This window comes from Solanum stenotomum, chromosome 3, assembly GCF_019186545.1.
Source record: "Solanum stenotomum isolate F172 chromosome 3, ASM1918654v1, whole genome shotgun sequence".
Classification (NCBI taxonomy): Eukaryota; Viridiplantae; Streptophyta; class Magnoliopsida; order Solanales; family Solanaceae; genus Solanum; species Solanum stenotomum.
In genome coordinates, this window is record NC_064284.1 from 59,076,677 (window position 1) to 59,082,345 (window position 5,669).

Sequence of the window (5,669 nt, forward strand, 5' to 3'; positions counted from 1 at the left end):
GTTGTTGGAATTAAATCAAAACTAAACTAGTTCAAGTTAAAAAGTTGTTTAGTTGTTTAAATAAGTTAAAATAAATAATGTGGTTTAGTTGGTGGATTTAGTTGTTGTATTAAGTCAAAACTAAACTAGTTAAAGTTGTTATGTTGTTTAAATAAATTAAAATAAATAATGTGATTTAGTTGGTGGATTTAGTTGTTGAAATTAAGTCAACACTAAACTAGTTAAAGTTGTAAAGTTGTTAAGTTGTTTAAATAAGTTAAATTAAATAATGTGGTTTTGTTGATGGATTTGGTTGTTGGAATTAATTCAAAACTAAACTAGTTCAAGTTAAAAAGTTGTTAAGTTGTTTAAATAAGCTAAAATAAATAATGTGGTTTAGTTGGTGGTAAGTTCAAATTCAAACTTTTAAATAAATAATTAGTTGATTCATATATATCGTTATAAATTTTAGTTTTTTTTTATAGGAAAAAGAATTGGGATACACTCCCATTGAACCGGAGGTTTTCAAGAAGACTCATGTCAAGAAGAAAAGAAAATGAGATCATGTGTGGGTGGAGGAAAGGACCGAACAAACTTTTGTAAGTTATTTAGTATGAATAATATATATTAATAGTGAATATATTTATGATATGTATATATACTAATGTCAATTTTTATATATAATATGCAAAATGACTTTCATCAGTACGTCGCTGAGAATCTAGATAGTTCGGTCCAATTGACACCTGAACTTTCCACCCAGATTTGGAAAGAAAAGTGGTAGGGGGACACACAAGGGTAGAGTCTATGGTCTAGGCTCTCAAAACGATGTAAGATGACTCCAGTTAGACTTAGAAGGAATTGGATCGTCACGTCAAGCCGAGGCATTTGACGGTGTTCAGATTGCTGCTATGTCATCTCAAATAACTAAGCTTACAGCGGCACTAGCAGATTTGGAGCAGAGAAGAGTAGTTGAACAAGAAAGCATGAGTGAGACCGTTCAGCAAATCAAAGAACAAGTGATGAACCTCGCTCGTCGACCTATTACTTCGGCTCCCGATGACACCGACGACGAGAATGATGATGATGATTATGTAGAACCCACTCCCTAGTTTAAATCTCTAGACATTTATGAACTTTTTGTAATTTTGAAATTAAATTTGAAAAACTTTATCAGTCTTTAATTTGTGATTTCGATACTTTTTAATGTTATTTTAAGTTTGTTGTTTTATGTTTTGTTTATAATTGTGTGTTTGATTTGGCTGAATAGTATAGAATTGAATTGAATTGCATTTGCAGGTGGGCAGCAGAAACTGCCAGGTTCTGCATTCAAAAATATTGCAGGAAAAGCGACGGAAAGCGTGGTTTTGTCCGACGCTTTTTTGGGTTTTATTTTTTTTTAAATCCCAGAAAAGCGATGGACAGTGTGGTTTTATTCATCGCTTTTTTGGGTTTTATTTTTTTTAAATCTCAAAAAAGCGACGGACAGCATGGTTTTGTCCTTCGCTTTTTAGGGATTTTCAAAAATAAAATTTCCAGAAAAACGACGGACAAGTCGCTTTTTAGAAATAAAAAAAATTAAAATTAAAATAAAGAAATGGAGTCCATCGCTTTTGTCAAAAAAAAATTCAAAAAGAAAAGTCAAAAAGCGCGCATTCCATCGCTTTTTTAGTGACGCAGTCCGTCGCTTTTTGAAAAGCGTCGGGTAAAAAAAGCGACGGAGGTGACTGCGTCGCTTTTTCGTCGATTTTGACCAAAAAAGTGACACAGTCCGTCGCTTTTGGCCGTCGTTTGTTGACATTTTTTTAGTAGTGGATTCCATTAATTCAAATTTGTATTGTTAAAAGTTTGCTATTATGATATTTTTTTGAAAAGTGTCTTCCCTTTATATCTTTTACATCTAGCACCCACATTGCATATATATATATATATAATTTATTTATTTTTTTCCATATGATGTTTGGTAACTTTATTGAGGTCCAAATAATTTGGATTCGCACCGTATAGGACCTCCATTAGGAGAGAATTGCTTCCTATCAAGAATTTTTCATTGCTCAGGGCTCAAATCCAAGACTTCTAATTAAGGGGGAGCAGTTCAGTTGTTTCTCTCTAACAACTCCATCATCTTTGTGATTGTTATCTTGATGTTTTCTCAAAATCAATTAATAATTGCTTTCATTGGGAGCTTGATGGTTTACAATATATAGGTAAACTATTATAAACAAAGTCTTGAAAAATCTCTTGAATCTCACATGTATGCTCGTCTAAATACGGGAGACACATCCTCTTAGACAAATTATCCATAAGATCGAATATCACCTTCACGCTAGCAATGCTAGGTCTTGTCTTTTCTTGTGTTGCCCTGTCGATAGTTATTGGCCTTCAAACTGTGGATGTCATCGACCACAAGAATCTCGGAAAATAAAGCTAGTGATAATTAAGGCAACAAAACTCACACCGCAACCATTGAAGTTTCTTCTATTGGATTGAAATCTATTGTCCAAGGGAATGCCCTATAAAGATGTTTCTCTCCATGGGAAGGCAAAAAGCTTATCGATTTTGATAGAGCAACCACATAATCTTCATATTGATCAATCCTTAGAAGAACATGTCTACGAGCAAGTAAACCAACTAAACAATTTCCTTTGATGCCCAGGTGTTTAGGTAAAATTGCTCGCAAATCCTTCACTTTAAGTGCATCGAAGAAGAACTTCATGAATACATCTTGATGTAATACTTCTTCCTATGTGAAAACCCGTCTTCTCCCTACGTGAGTTGAATTATAGGCTCTCTATGTACATGTTAAATCTATTTCGATTGAATTTTTGTCAAATTCTGGACAACTTAATTTGTACTTAATTCAGTAGCATAGGATAATTTGTTGATTATGGTTAGGATGTGGCTCTTCCATAGACAAAGAGTGAGGAAAGATGTGTACAATCATCGTTGCTGCTAAGTTGTCATAGAGATCACCTAAGGAAGTTAGGTAAAAGAAGAAACAAATCTTGTAAGAAGACTTGATATGCACATTAACCAAATAAGGATATATTTAATGCTGATTTTACATGAAAAACTAGAAATGCAATATATATTTGGATCGGGATTCCGAGAGTTCCGTTGAATTCGGGGGATAATATCATAATAAGACCTAGGTGAGGTCTTGGTTGAATTTTTAGAGGTTCTAAAGTTGATTTGACATTTTTAGGCGTTATGATTAACTTCTTATGAGTTACACGAAACTCAGGTCAAGGAGACCTCAGATTCGTATTTTGATGGTTTCATTGAGTCGAAAATATTGAGTATGTTCAATTTACATATATAATTTGTGTGTACGGGGTTACGAACGAATCCCGAGGCTCCATTCATTAATTTTAACCCGCCTGATTTTTTGTTACGTATTATTGAGGCTAACCCTCCACGTTCGTAGAGGGGTGACCACGTTCGCGGGAGGTCAAAACATTGAGTGTATGTGGAGTGAGGGTCGTGTTCGTGGGTGTAACACCCCGAATCCAAAACAGACCAAAAATGCAAATTTTAAGAAGTTGCAGGTGCAACCCACTGTTACCATCCACGGACCGTACGTCAAACCACGGCCTGTGCTGGTGGTCCGTGGTTCACCACTGCAACCCTTCCTCAAACCAGCTCAGAAAATTGGCTAAGTCCTGACTCACGAACAAACCCACGGTCCGTAGATCAGACCACAGTCCGTGGTCTGTGTCCGTGGATCGAGACTTCCCTTACCCAGCCTCTGACACAAACTACGGTCGACTAACACGGACTGTCATTTGATGCACAGTCCATAGGTCTGACCATAGATGAGGGTCAGCAGCCAGTTAGCTGAAAATTGTTGATGGATCAACTTCAGATGGTCATAACTTTTATCACAAAAGGAATTATGTGTCCCATTACCTATGATATAATAGATAATTGAATCCTCTTTCCAACGCCACTGAGTTTACTAACATCCGACCTCCGAGTAAAACGTTATGCTCGTTTTACTGAAGCCCTGTCAGGCAGACTCACCGACGACTCCAATCGACGGACCGTCAATTGACCTACAGCCCGTTAGTCCCATCCGTCGGTCACTCCAACAACAGTTAAGTCAGGGGTCTTTTGGTCTTTTCCTATTTCGTTTAACCCCTAAGGTACGTCGTTTAGACCCTAAATCATGAGGTTTTAGTTAGTTTAAGCCTAGAAACATAACTAGAACTTATCCAAGTCAAATCATTAATCAAAACTTAGAAAATTAGAAGCAAGAGACGAGAAAGAGGTCAAGAACCCTAGTTCAAGAACGCAGCAAAGTTCCATCAGTTTCAGCCCTGAAATAAGAAAGATTTCTCCGTGGAATTCGTCACCAGGTATGTGGAATTTCACTAGTGGGTTCCTTTCACCCATTAGGTCCCTATCATTCAGTCAGTTTCTTGATTCCCTTATTATGAATAGACCTAGGGTTTCTAGAATTACAGGAAATCATCATAAATTAGTTATTAATATGTTCCAAATCAGATTATCATGTTATTGTTCAGTTTATTGCATGAATTTCAGAACCCTAGCTATGTATTTCTTTAGTTCTTGAATTACACATGCTAGGTTAGATATCTCAGTTATTCAGTTATACATGCCTCAGTTATTAATACATCATTATCTGATTAATTGTTGCATTCTCAGTTTGCATGTTCAATTTAAGCTATCTAGTAACTTACAGAAATTCAGTCATAATGTGTTAATCACTTAATCTATTGGGAGTAGCATAATACCGAGTTGGACTAGGGTTCAGCGTACCCATATAGTCCCAGAACTATGAGCCACGTAGGTGTAAGTCCCCTCTGTGGGCAACATCAGTTTAGTGATCATGCCAGCATGCCTCTATACCTCTGGCAGGGTATATTTGGTCCTCTCGATGGGGCGTATACATCGGACTCCACATTTAGCTCATGTGGTTTTATGTCGGTTATTAGTAGCTCCCACAGTTCAGTCAGACTCTATTACATTGACCATATTTCAGTACAGTCAGTATTCAGTCTCAGCATGTTATAAATTTGGTCATTGCATCAATTAGCTCAGTATTCAGTATTTTCAGTATCTATATCATATTCAAATTATTTCATTGCCTTATTGCTTTGTTCAGTTATATGTTATTTCAGCTTTACTCTATCTTGCATGCTCAGTACCTTTCAAGTACAGACTCATACGTGCTCTACATCTTCTCGTGATGTAGGTTCAGGTTCTCAGCATCCAGATCACGCTTAGATCAGTTCCCGATCTCCAGTTCAGTAGCATCAGTGGTGAGTCCTCATTCTTCAAGGACAATAGTCATGTCTTCTTTCAATTTTTCAGTCCTTTAGTTTCAGATTTTCTAGACTTAGCTGGGCATGTCCCAATACTTCTAGTTAGTTTAGAGGCTTATTTCAGACATAGATAGATTCAGCTTAGTATTGAGTTAATATCTTCCTTGTATTAAACTCATCAGTTTTCATATATCTTAGTTATAGTATATGCGTATTCCCCATCTTTTTCATTTTATTTATGATTTAGCTTCCGCATCAGTTTATTTTCTTTAGTATGTTCATGATCATGCCAGCAGGGTTAGCTTGGGATTACTTGTGGTCCTAGGTCTCGTGTCCGCGTCTCGGGGGTAGCTCGGGACGTGACAAATTTGGTATCAAGGCATTAGGTTTAAGTGTCCTAGG